Source organism: Sus scrofa, chromosome 3 (genome assembly GCF_000003025.6).
Source record: "Sus scrofa isolate TJ Tabasco breed Duroc chromosome 3, Sscrofa11.1, whole genome shotgun sequence".
In the NCBI taxonomy this organism is placed as follows: domain Eukaryota; kingdom Metazoa; phylum Chordata; class Mammalia; order Artiodactyla; family Suidae; genus Sus; species Sus scrofa.
In genome coordinates, this window is record NC_010445.4 from 15,843,291 (window position 1) to 15,863,611 (window position 20,321).

Sequence of the window (20,321 nt, forward strand, 5' to 3'; positions counted from 1 at the left end):
CACAGCCAACCTGCAACACAGCACAACCCTGGGGCTACAGGGGCCAGAAAAGGACAACCCAGGAGCAAGAACGCTCATGGAGCCATGACGATGCTAGAAGGTTCTCTGGGGACCAGGCCCATCTGGCGTGCAACTACCAAAGGACAATTTCTGAAAACAGGTCAGGCATGAACAGACTGACTACTGGCAGAGGGCTAACTGTGTGGTCGGCATTTCGAAGCAATGGTAAGCAACGTCTCAATTGTACCTGGTGAGGCGGGATTAGCAGGCTCCCCAGTTTGCCGAGGAGGACAGGCAAGCGCAGGCACATTCAAAGCCTGCTCCAGACCTGCAGAGTGAGTCCGTGGGAGAGCAGGGACTCGAACCCAAGTGGCTTGGTGCCAGAGGCAACACCTAAGACAACCTCTCCAGCTGCCTCCTAGGACGAAAGAGGCTCTGAGTCAGAGGATGGTCAGAACTCACCCGGGGGTGGGCAGAAAGCAGCAAGCGAGCCATTCATTTATCTAGAGATGGGTGTTCATCTTTCTGAAGCTCTCCGACAAAGAGAGGGCCTCTGCCCTTTGGAACACACACACACACACACAAACACACACACACACACACACAGGTCCATCTACGAGTGAATACGCTGGAGGCCAGGGTGAGCTCAAAGGGTCCAAGAAATGCAGGGCTGGAACCCTCTCCTCTGACAAAGGGTCCCAGGCCAGGTAACGAAGAGTAGACACACCGCCCTATCAGGTGTAAAAGGCAGGACAGAAGACACGGGGGAGGGAAGCACGCACAGCGGTTACACACCTGGGGACTCGAGGGGCTCAGGAGGGGTGGCCTTGACGGAGGAGGAGAAGCCACCTTCGAGAGCCCTTGGCTGAGGGCATCAGAGGGAAGCTGATGGATCAGGAGTGGCAGGAGGGAAGGGCACCGAGAGGCAGCACAGACCCGAGCGCGAGGTCCCCCACTGTTTGCTGTCTTCTTCTGTCCCCCAGCCGGCCAGGAAAAGCAACGCTGGATCGCGTCCCACACCGCGCTCCCGGCCAGGGAGGTACAAACGCCAACCTAACTCAGTCATCTTCTCCTCTCTCTCTCCTGAAATGACCTTACTCACCAGGGCCAGGGAGACGTTCCCAGTGTGAACGAGGATGGGCTTCGCTTGTGCTTCCAGCTTCACGGCTGCCCGGGGGGGTACAGGGGGCTTCCGCCCAGAGGATGAGGAAAGAAGCAGAGTCTGGTCCAGGTGCCGAGGCTCTCCAAGGGGCACCTGCCAGCCCTCTCCCACCTGAGTGCCCTGCCAGCATCTCCCACCATGGCCCACCTCTCGCCCCTTCAGGTCATCAGCCTCTGACTGCTGTTGGGGGCCCTACTGAATGTCCAACTCAAGGTCTTGGTCAAGGAAGAGGTCCGTCACGCCCCTACACACTCACCCAGCAGCAGCAGAGCAGACCCCTGACCCAGCCCTGGCTCTGCCACATTCCAGCTGCAAAACCCTAGACCACCCAACTCTGCTGAGCCTTAGTTTCCCCAGCCACAGAAGGGGAGTCATAAGGTATCGACCTCACTGAGCCGTCGTGAGGATTGACTGGGATGCTGCAGAAAACACTTTAGGGCAGAGCCTGGCACATGGAAAGCAATGCGTCTAGCTCCTGGCACGCAGGATCCTGTTACAACAACGGCTCCACCTGGCAGTGCTCACGAACGTTAGGGGGTGGTGATGCTGTTGATGCCCCGCTGCCACCTGCGACAAGACCCTGGGTAGTTCTAGTCCCCCATCAGCAACCGGGATGGCGGTGGGGGACTCTGACGCCTCTGATGACATTGGCATTAAAACACAGCAACAAGAGTGTGAAATTTCAGAAGTGGCCAACAAGGAAAATGAAGGATTTAAAGACATAGAATACGTTTCTTTTAAGAGGAGGAGGGTGACCTGTACAGGTTTGGATGCCGCAGCCAGGACCAGGCTTTAAAGAAAATTAGGGATGATCCAAAGGAATCAGAAAGAGGCCCAGGGCAGGGGTGGGAAGACAGGGAAGGAGCAAAGCAACGACGACAGAAGGCACCTGCCACCAGGGGGTCATTTCTAGCCACATGAGATCCACTCACACCTGGAACATTCGGCTGACTTCTCAGCATGGCCGAGGGCCACCTGCCCAGACTACAAGGAGACGCCTGGTTCCAATGAGTCATTCCTCTAGGCGGTTGTCGTTTTTGCCTTTTAACCTGGTTGTAACCCCAAGCTGTGTTCCCCGTGAAAGACGTCACTGTGCCACCTTGAACTTGACAAGACCGGGTTACAAGCGAACCAACCACACCGAGAAACCCTCATTCCAGGGGATTTCCTTTTTCTTTTCTTTTTTTTTTTTTTTTTTTTTTTTTTTTTTTTTTTTTTTTTTGCTTTTTAGGGCCACACCTGTGGCATATGGAGGTTCCCAAGCTAGAGGCTGAATTGGAGCTGTAGCTGCCAACCTATACCACAGCCACAACACCACCAGACCCCGAGCCGCGTCTGCAACCTACACCACAGTTCAAGGCAGTGCCAGATCCTTAACCCACTGAGCAAGGCCAGGGATCGAACCTGTGTCCTCATGAATACTAGTTGGGTTCTTTACCACTGAGCCACAACGGGAACTCCCAACAGAACGTTTCTGAAATATAACTTTAGAAGAGATGCCTCGGGTTTAGAAAATTCAGGAAGGACAAGTAAGTTAAAGAAAAAAAAATGACAACTGCATCCTTTTCAAAAAAAGTGGTTTTGACACGTTGAAAGCTCTGGGACATCTGGATAAATAGTGACTATAAAAAAAAAATCATTATTTTCCCATTGAATAAAATTGGCAATTTAAAAATATAAGAAAGAATAAGGGGAAATGTGTCCTCTCACGGATTTTTAAAGATGCTCTAATTAAACCAAGAAAAAGAATAGTAGCTGCAACACTGGAGCAGAACCAACAGATGAGACATTAGCCCAAATGAGTAGGATAATTTGGTACATAACAAAACCAGCATTTCCAAATTATTCAATTTAGAATTCACTAAGTTCTGTGATGCAATACTGGAAAAGTTGATGACAATTTGGAAAAAGAATAATACCGTTAGATCCCTATGCCATATCACAGCCAAAATTAAGTACCAGATGGATTCAAAGAGTTAATGATAAAAATGTAAGATTTCTGGTAAAACCCGGCAAATTGATTTCATTCATTTATCACCTTTCCTTCCCAAAATGCTGCTCACATAAGAATGAAGAACGGGAAGCAGGGAGCTATTCCCCTGTAAGCCACAAGGACAAAGGGAGGTGGCCGCAGAGGTCTCAGAGGAGATGTGGAGGGCAGAAGGAGCCGTCACCTTTGCAGAGTGAAGGGTGGCACAGATTCTGTGCCTCTCATGGATCCACGCCAGAAAGGAACCAGCCAGTCAGCCTCAGAACCCTGAAAGGCGCACATTGACAGTGACCTTGGAGGCCCAGGTCATGGGCACACAGCAAGCCCCGTCCCCAGCCTGCAGCCAGCACACTGTTCCTGTGCCCTGTGCCCCCAGGAGCCAGCAGGTCGGCCCTGGCAAAATGAATCTGAGGGCACACCAGGCCCCTTGCAGGGCTGGGATGAGATGCCCACTGCCAAGGACATAGGGACCACTCTGTGCACAGGAGCCCCAACCTGGTGGCTGCACCCAAGCTCCCAGGACCCCCACTCTATAGAGCACCTCTCCAGGATGGCAAGAGAGTGCCATGCCACTTGGTGTTAGAAGCCGCTGCATACCACTTAACGTTCAGCTCTATGCAATACTCTACATTAATGATTTTTTTCTAAGTTAGAAAGAAATGTTAACTTTAGAAGTAATAATTTACGTGATCTTGGGGGTGAGAAAGCATTTCCTAAGCATGACTCCAAAACTTAGATTAAAACACTTTTTTCAAAAACAGTAAGTTAAAAATAATATAAAAGAAATAAAGAGATAAACAGCAAACTTGGAAATGTTTGCAACATAGAATAAACCAAGGGTACTATTCTTTCTGCTAGATTTCTTACGAATCATTTTTTAGAAAAGAACTCAACAGAAATAGACGTAAGGAGTTCCCATTGTGTTCCCATCCATTCATGGATACTGTGTGGTTAAGTACCCGACACAGTATCCATGAAGATGTGGGTTTGATCCCTGGCCTCACTCAGTGGGTTAAGGATCCGTGTTGCCCTGGCTGTGGAGTAACCCTGCAGCTGCGGCTCCAATTCAACCCCTAGCCTGAGAACTTCCATATGCTGCAGGTGCGGCTGTAAAAGAAAGAAAGAAAGAAGGAAGGAAGGAAAGAAAGAAAGAAAGAGAAACAGATATAAAACGTCAATACACAACTCACAAAAGGAAAAATCAAACAGCCAACAAATGCTTTTTTAAAAAATGTGTTTCCTTAGGGTCCCAGAAATCTAGGATAAAACAACCATGCCAAACCACATGGCGACCGAATTTCAAAAAAGAGCTAATGCCATAGCAGGTGGTGAGGATGGATGGGAAAAAAAGGCATTGGAATGAGCCATCCCACATGGTCCCAAGTGGGAATGGGAAAAATCTTCAGAGGAGGTACCCAAGTCCTTGCCCTGATCATTCCACTTCTAAGACTTTATCTCAGAAAGATAACACGTCAAAGATAACACATGGCACACCCACGTGTGGAAGAGGCGGCATTCATTGAACATGATAAGGTGGGAGCACAGAGAACAACCTGGAGGGACATTCACCATAAATCCAGTTAAAAAGCAGCTTAGGAGTTCTCATCGTGGCTCAGTGGTGAACGAACCCGACTAGGATCCATGAGGACGTGGGTTCGATCCCTGGCCTCGCTCAGTGGCTTAAGGATCCAGAGTTGCCGTGGGTTGTGGTGTAGGTCACAGATGCGGCTCGGATCTGACACTGCTGTGGCTGTGGTGTAGGCCGGCAGCTAGAGCTCAGAATCAACCCCTAGCCTGGGAACCTCCATAGGCCGCGGGTGTGGCCCTAAAACGACAAAAAGACAAAAATAAATAAATAAGTAAAAATCAAAAGCAGCTTATCTTCCATCACGGTCTATCCCAAGAGACTGGACGCAGTTCCCTGTGCTGTACAGCAGGACTTCATTGCTTATCCATTCTAAATGGAATAGTTTGCATAATGGAAGATAATATGAGAAAAAGAATGTGTGTGTATACACACACACACATGTGTGTGACTGAGTCACTTTGCTGCACAGCAGAAATTGACAGAAGATTGTAGATCAACTATAATGAAAAAAATTCTTTTTAAAACCAAAATAAATAGAGGAAGACTTCATAAACGCACACCAAGTGCCCGCGGGTACAGACACCAACACCAGCTCTGGCAGATTTTCTCCTCCAGCTGCGATCCCTGAGTTACCCCTGGGGTCATGGGATTACGAGAAAATTTTATTGCCTTCTATTGACTTATTCTCCGAAGTCTGGCCGCGCATCTTTTGACGTTTGTGCTTTAAAGCGGCCTTGCAATAGCAGATGGTGGCCGCTTTCTCCTGCAGGCAGCCCCATGGGGGTGGTGAGTCTGAGCGCCCATCGGCCCGGCCCGGGGAGTTCATTCCCGAACGTTTCTAAAGGAAGGCTGGATGGATCTAAACTGGGCCATTAGGCGCTACAACTGTTCCCACAACGCTGCTGGCTCTGCCTGGGCGGCTCCACCAGAGGACTGGGGATGATGGGAGGGCCATGCAGCAACGGATGGGGACAGAGCTGGGACCACAGGTGAGCCTTTGTGGCCCCCAGACAGCCCTGACCTCGCAAGGGCCTCCCAGACACAGCCAGGAGTCTGGGCCAGAAGAAAGGAAGGGGTGAAGGATGTGTGGGAGGCATTTGTTCCAGGACAAAGGACTCTGGGAGCCTCGAGAGGCACCACCGTCCACCAGTCCAGGGGAAGGAGGGACCCGAGCACCTTCTTGACAGCAGAGAAACGTGGAGCCTCGTGCATGTGTCGAAAAGGGAGAAAAGAGCCATGAGCTCCTGCTGTGTAGCCCTGGGAACTATGTCTAGTCCCTTATGATGGAGCCTGATAATGAGAAAAAAGAACGTATACATGTGTGTGTCACTGGGTCACCTTGCTGTACAGAAGAAAATGGACAGAACACTGTAAACCAGCTATAATGGAAAAAATAAAAGCCATTACTCAAAGGATGCGCTGGGGGTTTGGGATGGAAACGCTATAAAATTGGGTTGTGATGATCATTGTACAACTATACATGCAATCAATTCATTGAGTAATATAAAAAAATCTGATTGATAAACAGTTTGAACACTAAAAAAAAAAAAATGGGGTGGAAGAATGTCAAACCTTACACCCTTTCAGAGAAGAATTTCGCTCCTAGGGCAACAGACCAAACCCGAGCTCCCGCTGATTTGCATTATAATACCTGACCTGCTGGCCTTTAGTTCTGATTGGCCTTCCCCTGGCTATTCATGCAGGTGGTTTTCTTAGCCCTCACCTCCCTCCATCAGCTACCTAAGGATCTGGAAACCTCCCTCAAATGCAGGAGGGGAGTTCTTTTATAAGAGGACCCTACAGTGGATTATTTGATTTCAATGCAAATAATTGCTCCCTCTTCGTCTGTTCAGATTTACTTCAAAGGTCCCTTTAAGAAGCACCTTACAATGAGCTTCTGCTGTATAGCCCAAGCAATTATATCTGATCACTTGTGATGGAACATGATGGAGGATCATGTGCAAAAAAGAATGTGTGTACATGTATAACTGGGTCACTCTGCTGTACAGCAGAAATTGACAGAACATTGTAAATCAACTACAATTAAAAAAAAAAAAACTTAAAAAAAAAACCCTTAATTTCCCTTTGTTGCCCCTCCTGCTTCTCCTCTGAGGAATCCAAGGACCTGAAAGATGCGGTTCTTGTCATTCATTTCCGTTCCTCCTCCACCAGCCCCCGCCCCAGTGCGCGAAGTGGCTGAACTATTATCTCCATCTCATCCTCAGCAAATAATCACAGAGCAAGTGACGGAGACAAAGGTTACGTGCAGTGAGAACCACCCTGCAAACCGACCCAGGTTGGTTCTTCCAATGCTGATGTCCACGTCTTAAGACTGCAGAGGGCCAAATGCACAGCCAGATCCCCACAGCACTGCCCTCCAGTTCCACTTAAGAAACAGCTCCAAACACGCCTTATGGGTGAAGCACTATGCCAAGACCACGGAGAAAACACACACACACACACACACACACACACACACACACACACGTGCACGCAACCATGTATGCAGACACGCCACCAAGCCCCTCCCCTCAAGAGATGTAATTGCAGGTTAATTTGCATTTGAGCCTGTGTCACCCTCTAAATTCCCTTTATTTCTACCTTTCCAGGATCTTGAAATTCTAAATGCGATACCTAGCCCAAGCCAATAAGCATTAGAGTAAATGTTGAGGCAACAAGACGCTTGGATAATAAAATTACACAAACACGGAGGAAGCAAAATGAAATCCATCTCGGAAATCAAGCAACACTCCACCAGAAAAGTCAGATCAGCTCTGCCTCTGAAAGCCAGGGGGCTTCAGGGCTGCAGAAGCATCAGGAGCAAAGACACAGGGGTCTGTCGTCTGGTGGAACCTGAAGGAGGCAGGGGTGAGCGATCAAGGTGGCCAGACGAAAGTCACCAAGGAGTCGGCATTTCAACCTCAGGGCTATGCACCTGGAAGGTTCTGGAAGTCCAGAGCAGCATCAGTCATCATGTGTTTCTAGAGGATGGACTTGTAGGAGCTGACTCAAGTCCAGGCAATGACAACAGCCGTGCCAGTGGGGTCAGAATCTTGGTGCCAAATAACAGAAGTGACACATCGATCAAGCACAGTGGGTGGGAACAGGGGGCCCAAGATGACAACGAGCAACTTATTCCGAGCCTTTGTGGGGCTGGGGGCCTGAGGCCAGGCAGCAGAGTGCGCTGTGTACTGCGGAGGAAACAGTCCATTCTATTTGGGCTCCGTTAAGGTCAGGGTGCCCGTGGGACAATTTATATCTCACGCCTGGTTAGATCTGATGTTGCAAGAGCTGGTTAGAGCGTGGAGGCAAAGAAGATGGTTCAAAGAGAAACTACAGAGAACACAAAAAGCAGGGAGCCAAGGCGTGGACCTTGGGAACAGCTACATATGAGAGGAAGTAAAGTGAAACACAGAGAGAGCAAAGATTGTTAGGCTAGATCATATGAGAAAAAGAACGTAGACATGTGTATGACCAGGTCACTACGCTGTACAGCAGAAATTGGTGCAACACTGCAAATCAACTCTTAAAAAAAAGAAAATGCAGTACAATAAAATAATTACAATAATCTCACAAATGCCAAGCATAAGGATCTATTCGTTGAAGGGGTAAATAAAGACACATTGACAATCGCTGCTTAAAAAAAAAAAGGTGTTATGGGCTGAATTCTCCAAAAATTCATCTGTTGAAGTCAAAGCTCAGAATGTACCTCAGAAGGGGACTGTATTTGGGGAGAGGATTTAAAGAGGTAGTTCGGTTAAAATGAGGTCATCAGGGTGGGTCCTAGCCCAACATGACTGGTGTCCCTGTAAGAAAGACGAAACTGGACACAGACAAAGAAGACCACGTGAAGACAGAAGGCGGCCGTCTACAAGCCAAGGAGAGAGACCTGGAACTGAACCTCCTCTCGCCTCTGAAGCCAACTCTGCTGACACCCCGATCCTGGATGCCAGCCTCCAGAACTGTGAAAAGATAAAGTTCTATGGTTTATGCCACCCAATCTGTGGTGCTTTGTTACAGCAGCCCCAGCAGAGGCGAGAATGAAGCCAGGTGAGTTCATTCGGCGGGGAGTCCCAAGGAAAGGGTGATCCATGTGCCAAATGCTGCTAAGCATGAGAAGTGAAGTCCACATCGGTAGATTTTTAAAATGAGGATGTCAGTGACCTTCCCTTTTTTGGGGCAGCAAGGCGGCTTGCAAAAGTTCCTAGGTCAGGGATCGAACCCATGCCACAGCATGGCAATGGATCCTTAACCACGGAGCAGCAGGGAACTCCTATCAGTGACATTTCAAAAAGTAAGTTTCCAATATATTAACTGCATAAGACCTAACGCAGTAGGAGCCCACCAGTAGGGATGGCCAGTAGCAAAAGATTAATGGACAAGAATAAGGTCAAAAAGTGAGAGGGCAGGGACAGAGGCTTCTTTTCAGCAGCTTTGCCCTAAAGAGAGGGAGTGAAGGAGTTTCTGCTGTAGTGCCACAGGATTGGCGGTGTCTCTGCAGTGCCAGGATGCAGGTTCAATCTGGATCTGGATCTGTGCCGGGCACAGTGTGTTAAAGAATCCTGCGTTGCTGCAGCAGTGGCATAGGTCGCAGCTGTGGCTGGGATCTGATCTCTGGCCTGGGAGCTCCATATGCCACAGGGCGGCCAAAAAAAGAAAAAGAAAAAGAAAAAAAAAGGAGAGAGGGAGTGAAATAGGATGGCAACCTGGGGAGGCAATGAGGTCAAAGTTTTAGAGAGACTTATGTTTATGAGCTAAAGGAAAGAAAATCTGCATTTGAGCCCAAGAGAAATGGAAACTGATTAGATTCATGGCACGGTCCAGTCTTCCTTGGAAAAGAGTAAGGATACCTCTTCCTCTGAAACAGGGAGAAAGGAGGAATTTCAAAGCAGAAAGGATGGAGCAGGTTGAGGTCCAGGGAAGACGTGACTGGGGTTCACGCCCTCAATCACGCAAAGCAAGATGCAAGGTCAGGTGCGGAGAATGACAGTGGGGGCAGGGAGCAGGACATCAAGAGGAGAAGAGACTCGGGAATGTGGCCGTGGTACTTCTGGTCAAGAAACCAGCTGGAATTCAACCGAAGGATTGGCAAAAAGTTTGAGACCCAGCTGTGGGTGAATAACATACATTTCTAATGGAATCGATTTAGTCCACTGAGAACTTGGAAAAATGAATGGCTGCTGTTATTCAAGGTCAAGGGTTGCAAAGTGAATAGAGCAATAGGTCAGGAAGGCCCATGGGTACAGGGTTGTAGGGAATTCAGAGAGAAGTCACGGTCCAGGGTTCTAGGCTAGGCGTGCCAATGACCTCTGCAGAGACAGAATCATTGCAGGCTGGAAGTCACACAGGGGCAGTGAAGTGACATCTTGAAGGTCAGCAAACTACAATCGCTGGCTGAAATCCAGCCCATCCTCTGCTTTTGCAAATAAAGTTTTATTGCAACACAACTACACACGGTCATTTATACTTTATCCACGGTTACTTCCCGGCTTCAACAGCAGAACTGAGTCACTGCAACAGGGTCCGTCTGACCTGCCAAACCTAAAATATTCACGACCTGCCCTATTACAGAAAAAGTTTGCCAACCCTTAAGGAACAGACATGAGAATCAGGCAGCAACACCAGACAAGGAGGAAGGGACGGAGAGCAAGAGCCGGCCAAGCTGATGACCAGAGCAGTGGACATGGACTGGGGACAATGAACCATCAGATGGCTCCAGCCCACGGCCAGGGCAGAGCACTTGTGGCACAATTCAGGTAAGGACTGGACCCAGGAAATGGGCAAGAGAGCAGGCCGGAGGTGAGGGAGCGCTCAGGGGGTTCCACCTGGCCGCCAGGTACAGAACCCACACACAAGGCTCATGATGGGGAAATAAGCTCAACCAATATGAACAATCCGGCAAGAGTGAGGCAAAGACTCAGGCAGAGCCCTCACCCCTGGGAATTGATGGGAAGATGAAGGTGAGAACGGAGTCAACAGCCAACAGGGGGAGGTGGCAAAGGCTGAAAGTCAAATGGGATACAGGCATCCGGGGCCACCAGAGACACGGCCACCCCCAAGGACTTTCCAACACTACCAACTGGATCCCCCCCTTGTTCAAGAACGAAGGTTTGCCCAGAGGTGGACCGGTCAATGGCTACACCTACAGAGAGCGGGAAAAGCAAAGACTAGGGAAACAGGACAGGGCCAGTGTCATCAGGACCAGTGGGGTGAGACAGGAGGCCTCCACTCCAAAGTCAAAGGATGCTCCAGGAGGGGAGGGGAGGATGGGATGACGCTCTCCTGGGAAGCTCTCTGCACAACCTGGGCACTCAGAATACCAGAGGCAGTACCGCCTGGGGGCTTAAGGGCATGGTTTCCAAGGTCAGGAGTCACGCTTCACTACTCATGTGCTGTGTGACCTTCAGTCAGGCACTTAACTTCTCTGTGGTTTGGTGTCCTCATCCACACAAATGGAGACAATAAGGGCAACTACTTTATGGGGTCGTGGAATGGATTTCACGAGTTACCACACGGGAAGTACTCCAAGAGGGAAGACTTACATAATCATCAGCTATAATTATACTGCCTCAATCTTTATACTAATTTCCTGTGCCCCTAAGTCTTCTCCCACTCTGTTTAAAGACAACCTTCTGGGGCAAAGATACATGCACCCTGAGAAAGCAGTGTCCATGTCAGCCCCTGGGTTTCATTCTCATTGTCCTTCCCTCAAGTTAGTTTGTAAAGCATAAAGGGATGGACAGGAAAATGTCCCTGGCGACAGTGACAGGCTGAAACAGGTGCTTCGAGTTGAAAAAGCAGAGAAAAAGGCTCCAACAAAATATAATCTATTAGTCATCACCTGCTGAACACGTCACGGCTGGGTGATAAATGCCAAGAACATCAATTAGGAACTATTCTTACAGCAGGATTAACATAATCCACCACGACATCCAGAAACCCCTATGTCGAGATTGTTCTTTAGTTGTCTGGACGACCGGAGGAAAATATCGGGGGAGAAGACGGTACAAGCATTACTGTGCACAAAGCAGGGCAGCCTGTGTCAGTCACTGTCCCCCCCGGGACTGGGCTGAGACTTGAACATGGGTCAAGATGTCAACACCACCCATCGGGAGGCGCAATGAACTTGGCCACACGTCTGCAACGTTACCGAAAGTTGGTGGGATGGCTGCAGGGAGGGGACAGAATCTCGGGTATCAGTGGCAGTAACATCTCTGGATTCACCAGTGTTTTAACGTGACTATATCCGAACACTTTCTGGAGGTCTCCGTCTCGCGACTCCCCTGCCCCGGGAGCAGTAGGGGGTGTTGTCACCCCAGGATTCATCCTCCCAGGTCCCTCCTCCTGGTCTCAAGTCCACAGCAGCCCCCACCTGATCATCTGTGACTCTGGGTCTTGGCTTCCTCCTCTCCAAAACTGAGTGGTTTGGACTAGATAATTCCTACGGGGCCTTCCCGCATTCTGAGTCTGACCCTCCGATTGCTGCCCAGGGACGGGACAATGAGCTGGATCCCGAAAGACAAAGAATGCAGGTGATTCGTAATCCTGACACCCACTTGGGGCTCTAAGACAAGAACAAGAATGTTTAAATGTTCAGACGTGAACTTTTCATGAGTATTTAATTGCTCTATTATTCTTTACAAGAACACGAAGTGGGGGAGGCAGGATCCGGGCGCCCCTGTTCTCCAGTCCTACCTTGAATGAAACAAGAGGTCGTCATCGCATGGAAAGGGGATGGTTCCAGAAGCCCTCCGTGTGAAGCGAAGACGAGAATGTGATTCTTCTAACTAGACCGTGAACTCCAACAGCACCTGGAGCTGGTTAGAAATGCAGGCTCTCAGCCTGCTCCAGACCCGGCCCTCAGAATATGCATTTGCACAAGATCTCCAGGCGATGTGCAGGCACCTTTGAGAAAAGCCGTCTTCAGAGAGCCTGGTCCTCAGAGGTGGCTGCACAGCGGAATTACTTGGGGGCCTCAGTCCCATCCCCCACCCCCACCCCTCCCCCTCCCTTAACCCTCCCCACAGTGATTGGCATTTCTCTGGTCTGGGATGTGATGAGGCACTGAGCCTTTTTAAAGGCATCCCAGGGAATTCCAATGTGCAGCAAAGTTTGAGAAGCACAGTATTAAATTCTCAGCTTCCGGTTCTAAAACTCAAATCCAAAGCCAGCCAACCTCCCTCTAGAAAGATCTGTAAATAACACTTTGCCCAAGACCACAGCAGGGTCGCCCGCTCACTGGAACTAATGATGATGGGTCACCATCCCAAGTCCCTGCCTCTTGCACTTTCCTTCATGTCTGAGGTGACATCCAAGCTCTTGCAGGATGACTGGGTCACTCCCAGGAAAAGCTACCTGTCAGCACTGGTTTTCTCTCTCTCACCATCTCTGTCTCTCAGGGCAACCACAGTGCTCTCACTCAGAGGACAGAACCTGCTTCTTCAGTAACACCTTTCATACAGGGGTCTCCAACATATGGACCCCCATGGCCAGAGGCTTGAACTCAGGGAGCCAGAAGAGTCCAGAGCAAATGTTCTTTGGCTTCAGTCCCTTCTGGCGTGGGAGACTGGGAGCCAGCCTGCATCAGAGCCAATGACTTCGGGCTAAGCTCTCTGAGTGAGGACCACTGACAGCATCCTAAGCTCTCTGAGTGAGGATCCACTGACAGCATCCTAAGCTCTCTGAGTGAGGACCACTGACAGCATCCTAAGCTCTCTGAGTGAGGATCCATTGACAGCATCCTAAGCTCTCTGAGTGAGGATCCATTGACAGCATCCTAAGCTCTCTGAGTGAGGATCCATTGACAGCATCCTAAGCTCTCTGAGTGAGGACCACTGACAGCATCTACCAGCATTTTTAACTGTGATCCCTTCCTGTTGCCTGCTGTCCTTTGAGGGCTCCGTGGATTCTGTGCTTCTGGGTTTTGGAAAAAAGCATGTATCTCCTTGGGTATGAGAAGTTGATCACTTTGGTATTTATGTAAAGCCAGCAGAGGAGCCAAGCCGGAAATCAGTGGTTCTTGAATCTACCAGAGCTCCTAAGCCCGGTTTGTGTTGCTGCAACTAACTTGAGGGTTGAGCCTTGGAATGAAAAGAGAAGCCACCACCTTCAGCTGATGGCAGATGATCTGTCCTCAACCTACCACCACCAAGTGACTCAGGAAGGGAAGGGATTGGGGTCATTCCCAAAACAGACTTGAAAATGCCATTCCCGCAGAGAACTCTTTGCAGCTCGACATTCAAGAGTTTGCCCAAATGAAAAGCGATTTTCCTAACGTGATTTTGCCAAGTCACACCTGATCTTTTTTCTTTTTTTTTTTTTTTTGCTTTTTTAGGGCTGCACCCATGGCACATGGAGGTTCCCAGGCTAGAGGTCTCATTGGAGCTACAGCTACAAGCCTACACCAGAGCCACAGTAACGCCAGATACGAGCCACGTCTGTGACCTACACCACAGGTCACGGCAATGCCGGACCCTTAACCCATGAGCAAGGCCAGGGATCCAACCTGCAATCTCATGGTTCCTAGTTGGATTCGTTAACCACTGCGCCACGATGGAAACTCCAAGCCACATCTGCTCTTTAGCGCGGAAAGCCTGCCTGTCTCTGGGAGGCAAGGGAAGGTGGAGATTTTACCTAAGGAGTCACAAGCCTCTGGAGGGGAGACTGTGGCGGTCGTTCCCATCCACCACGGGCTCACCTGGACCCCTGAGCTGCACCTTCAATTCCTCACCTGTAAAACTGGGGGAAGGCATCATCAGCGTGTGGATGACACGGAGTAAGAACGAGACAAGTTTGCTGTCATTACTCGTCACCTGCCGCTGGATCCAGAATGTGTGTTGATGTGTCTGTGCGTAAAGTGAATCATCCACCGTGGACCAGAGGAAATAACAGAGCAACTGGTTTAAGGAACGAGCAGTAGGATGCTGGAGGCTGGAATGCTCCATCAATGTGCAGTACAGATGTTTGAGGTTTTCTTACCAGGCTACAAAAATGTTTACACAGTAATTAGGCCTGTTATCAGCACACAAACAGACTACAGTTTACGGAATGAATGAACAGCTCCCCAAACCCTCCCATTTCTCATCAGGTTCGGCGTGCTTTCCTAATTCTCGGGTTTACCAGAATAAATACCTTTTTCTAACAACACGGAGCCGGCGCTGAGTATAGGGAAGAGGCCCTGGGGTGGGGAAAGCAACTCTGTTTGACGGAGCACCTATCATTTGCTCTGTCTGGGCCTTCTTTTTCCCCCGTCTGTCAAATGAGATAACTAAGGTTCCTGGTCTCAAACTCCATGGACCTACGGCTTTAAAGCATTTGCCCTTTTAATTAAGAAAGGATGTGTTTAATGAAAGTACTGATGGGCAAGGTGGTAATTCTGAAGAATCCTCTGAGTCTCCTTCCAACCCACTACCGCTGAGTTAGTGGCTCTTCATTTCTGACACTGCGGTCCCCAAAGCCAGTCCACGTGGGGAACCCCCGCAGAGGCATGCGGCGCCCCAAACCCAGCCATGGCTCTGAGCAATGCTTCATGGACTGCGTCTCTTTTCCTGTTTTCAAAGGCTAATATTCTCTTGTAATAAATATGTCAGAAAATTCATTAACCAAGCTCCCTGACTTGCACTTCTACGTTTTCACCTGAGCCAATTTGTGTTCATGAAAAAGTAGAAATGATTTGTAATCATGAAACCAACTTTGGGGCTCCAAGACTAGAGCAATATTGTTTAAATGCTCGAAGAGGAACTTTGCGTGACTATTTAACTGCTCTATTCTTTATAAGGATAAAGTATGCCTTCAGTGAACACTCTGAATAGTAAAAAGGGCAGGATTCCCTTTCTCCGAAGTTAGGTGTTCAAGTTTCCTAATGATTTTATTTCAAGGGGGAAAACGTCATCCAGGTTCCAAGCTCCAGAGGAAAGGACCGGATGGGTAAACTGGAGCTGGGGTGACTTGTTACAGCAATATGCCAAAATCCTTCAACAAAATATAGATGTAGGTTTTTGTTTTGCTTTGTTGTTGGGTTTTTTTTTTTTTTTTTTTTTTTTTTTTTGGCCACCCCAAGGTATACGGAGTTCCCAGGCCAGGGATCAGATCCGAGGTGCAGCTGCCACCGAGCCACAGCTGCAGCAACACAGAATCCTTAACCCAGCATAGGGGACGGGGGATGGAACCTGGGTCCCAGCACTCCCAAGACGCTGTCTATCCTGGTGTGCCACAGCGGGAACTCCAGATGTAGGCATTTGCAATGCGTAGGAAGAAAATATAACGATATATGTACGGAAGTACGGATGGTCTGGGGAATGAGAGTACGGAACGGTGCTTCTTTTTTTAATGTCCTGTTTCTATATGGCTTTAATTTCCTTAAAAGAAATGAATGTTTTCATAACTAAAAATATATTCTAAGCATAAAACAAAGAGCTGCCCATTGGACAGTTGGTACAAAATAAGCATCTTCATTTCTGCCCCAACCAGGACCATGGATTCTCGACATTAAAATTTCCAGAAATCAGACTTCCCGTCGTGGCGGAGCAGCAACAAATCCGACTAGGAACCATGAGGGTGCGGATTCGATCCCTGGCCTCGCTCCGTGGGTTAAGGATCCGGCGTTGCCGTGAGCTGGGGTGTGGGTCGCAGACATGGCTCAGACCCTGAGTTGTTGTGGCTGTGGTGCAGGCCGGCAGCTGTAGCTCCGATTGGACCCCTAGCCTGGGAAACTTCCACATGCCGCGGGGGCAGCCCTAAAAAGCAAAAAATAAAAATAAAATAAAATTTCCAGGAATGAAGTGGTCGGAAAAAAGTGATTAGTCAATGTAGTCTCTCAAAACCCCATTCAAGACATTGGTGGTCAGCAGTGTCTACATTTTAAAACAGTTTGGTTCTGATTATAAAAGAAATTTGAGCACATTTTCCAATAAAAAAAAAAAAACAAACAAACCCCAAAACAAAAAAAAAAATCACTCATAATGCCAACTCCTTTGGACCAGCAGTGTTAACATTTTTAGTCCACTTCTTTCTATTATTCTTCTGTACCATGTTTTTAAACAAAACCGAAATCATCCTAGAAATGTGGTTTTGCCCATACCCACTTTTAATTGGTACATTAGAAACCTCTAAATTAAGGTCACCAAAGCATTTTCTCCCCATCTGTTACTCTTAAACACTACATTTCATTTTATACTCTAATGAATAAAGACCCACTTTATCATACTGAGGTAGTACACACAGAACACACAGCTGCCAGGGTGCTCTTTTGAAAATATAAATTAAAGCATGTCACTTCACCATTTAAAACCCTCCAGGGGCTGCCATCGAACTCAGTTTCAAACCCACACTTGGCAAGGTGACCCCTGAGGCCCCTCGCCATGAACCAGCCCCTGCTTCTCTGTACCCGTCTCCCAACACACGAGCCCCCTTCCAGTTCCTCTATAGCACTCCACTGTTCCTACCTCAGGACCTTTGCACTGGCTGCTGCCACTGCCTGGAAGTTCTTCCCCAGATCTTCCCCCAACTCACCCAGCTTAAATATGGCTCCTCAGTGAGAACTTTCCTGACCACCCAATTGGAAACAGCCCCTGCAATCATCTCAATGATATCACCTAATTTTCTTTTCTTTGCTTTTCTTTGCTTTTTTTTTTTTTTTTTTTTTTTTTTTTTGCTTTTGAGGGCCATACCTTTAGCATATGGAATTTTCCAGGATAGGGGTCAAATTGGAGCTACGGCTGCCAGCCTGCACCACAGCCACAGCAACACAGGCTCTGAGCTGCATCTGCAACCTACACCACAGCTCATGGCAACACCGGATCCCCGACCCACTGAGCAAGGCCAGGGATCGAACCCGCATCCTCATGGATACTAGTCGGATTCGTTTCTGCTGCACCACAACAGGAGCTCCTAATTTTATTTTCTACTTGTATTTTTTATGGTGTCTTACACCAAGGCTATGAAAGTACTCCCCCCACCACGTCTCTGTCTAATTCACCATCTTCCTCTGTACCCTCTTCAAGTACCCAAACCAGAGATGCTCAATAAATATCAGTTAAATGAATGAAAATGTCTTCCAAGGACCCAGATTTGTGGGGCATGAGCTAAAGTAACCTACTTAAACAGGTCTTATTTCGCAGCAGCACAGCCCCTTCATGAGACTCTTTAAAATAGGCCGTCGCCTTCTCCGGTGGCCTGGTCACAGAGAGTGGCCCACAGCCCTGCTGGGGGGGACACAAGCAAGGTACTTAGTCTGGGCCAGGTTTTCATTTTGTTTATCCACCTCGTTACCTAAACCAGAAACCCTGTGGTCCCAAGACACCCTTCCCTTCTCCTAGTCCTATGTCAGTCAGTCAGGAAGTCCCACCAACCATCCCTCCCGCGGAGGACACGCCCACGTCTTTGCCTAGGATCATTTCTGGTTTCCTTCCAGGAAAAACCACCTCCTTCCCCATTGCGATGACCTCTCGGAAAACAACGCCTGATATGAACACCCAAAGCTATGCCAACTGGCTGTTTGCTTTCCTCTAAGCATTCTGCATGTAGCAGAATAACCCTAATAACAACAGTAATCATAATACACGAGGAAGACGAATTAAAAAGCTGGAAGTCATGTACTTCCCTAGCATCGCCCGTGAGAAACCAGAAGACAACTCCAGCCTCCAAGATCCCCTTGGCTGCCTCATTTCCAGCTGCTCCAAGCCTGGCTTGCCCTCAGCCCTCAGCCCTGTGAATTCTCATCAGTACTTCCCACCCATCCTCTCTGTTTTAGTTGTTAGGCAGAGCTGGGTTCGGTTGCTTGCCCCCCAGGAGCCCTCACCGAGAAGAGAATTCTCTTAAATGTTTGCTGAATCCATTTCTGTGTGTCCACACGCCCCATGATAACCACAGCACCAGCTGCCTCATGGGCATCCATGCCTCTGGTCTTCTCACTGCCAAACCCATTCTCCACGAGGTCCCCAACCGACTTACCGAAAACTCAAAGCTGACCGTGGCGCCACCCGCCTCCGGGTCCTGACCAAAGGCCTCCTTCTATCATTTCAGCCTCTTGGCATTCCTGCCTCACCCATGAAGCTCCAGGAGCTCCAAACCACCAGCCACGCCCTCACATTTTCCCTTGATTCCTCTCCCCTCCCCTGGTGCGCACCCCACCTGCATCGGGGTCCTCAGGGAGGCTTCATAACCATCCCGAAGCTCAGCCCAGTCATCACCGACATCCCGGGCTGGCTGCCTTCCCAACCAGCTCGCTAATGTGGGTCCCTCATACACGCTTTGCCTTCGCTGCTCATCTGTGAATTTTTTGATGGCCTCCACTGTGTCATATGCCTCTCTGTGGTCACACCACACAACGGGCCCTGAATACATTTTTGCTAGAGGTTAAATGATTAAAAACATAATTCACTTGGAAGGTCTCAAGTTGGAGGCAACCACTGTGCTTTCATTTCCCTCCTTTCCAAGCTCACGCCGAATTACCCCCCAGTGCAGTGACCGAGGGATCCGCCAGTGCCCTGCCTGTCTTGGAGGAGGGTTTCATGGCTTGAACGTCAGGACGCACGCTGCTTTAACAAGCATCGGAGGCTGTTGCTGGTTGCGCCGCCTAATGGTTCTCCATCAGGAAAGGACATTTCAGATGCTCTGATGACATCGGGTTAAGCCTCATGGGAAAAGCAAAGACGCCACCCACCCCGTACCAATGTGGGCACAGAGAGGGAACATGCAAACATGCAAAAGATGTGGCTGCCTCTCATCAAGCCAATCTGGGCTCGACCTCAGGAGGCTCCAGGTGGGCGCCCGTGGAGAACAGGGCCTCCTCCTGACCTGCTGCACAAGGCATAATTCCTCCTGTGCCTGAGTTCCTCATCAGGCATGAGAGGCTGTCCTAGAGTCACTCAGCAAACACAGACGAGACACCCACCACAGCTCTGCCCCAGACCGGGGGCTGAAGGTCAAAGGTTACTAAGACACTCTTTGGAGCAGTGTAGGAAGAGCCCTGGACTTAGAATCAGGAACCCCGACCTCTTAGAATCAAACCACAGCCCTGCCTCTCAGGAAAAAAGTTAACCTCGCTCAGCATCAGTTTCCAAGTATGAAAAATGAGGGTTGCATGAGCTCCCATGTGTAGATATGTCTGCCACTACACAGGGTCCCAGAAGTCTGAGCGAAAAGGGTCTGCAAAGACCTTAAATGCCCAAAGTTCTGTGTGAGCCACCAGAATTCCTCGCAATATAAGAACTAGCGCCCCCTTCTGCTACCCACGGAACACTGCATGGGCTGTCAGCGCTAGACTGGGCTGGCAGAGCCAGCAAGACTGCAGATAACAGGGCCAGCACTGAGTACCAGCTCTGACACCTTCTCCCGGACGTCAACCCAGGGCTACACTGTCGCTTCCCGAAGCCACTTGGTATGAAAAAGAAATTTCTAGATTGGAGCCTCACCCTGCCCGGTACTTGGGCACTGATCAGAGGCCTCCCAGGTCAATGTTAAACTCGACCAAGCAGCTGCCACACATGCACCCTCGCCCCAGCCCGGTCCCCACCACCCCTTAGCCAGGAAAGGGCGTCGTGGGTCTCCAGCAAGCCTGACCCATCATGTTCTCCGCGGAA

At 49.2% G+C, this 20,321-nt stretch overlaps 1 protein-coding gene across 6 annotated transcripts in view; it reads right to left on the reverse strand.

Moving 5' to 3' along the window:
- Positions 1-20,321, reverse strand: part of CALN1 (calneuron 1) — a 472,970-nt gene that overhangs the window by 362,350 nt on the left and 90,299 nt on the right. Inside the window, exon 1 of one of the 6 annotated variants that reach the window (XM_021086355.1) lies at positions 1,103-2,348. The exons of the other annotated variants lie outside the window; for them this stretch is intronic. The gene's annotated coding sequence lies outside the window, so the exon portion shown is untranslated. Of the gene's footprint in view, positions 1-1,102; positions 2,349-20,321 lie in introns of those variants that run through there. 6 annotated transcript variants of the gene reach the window in all.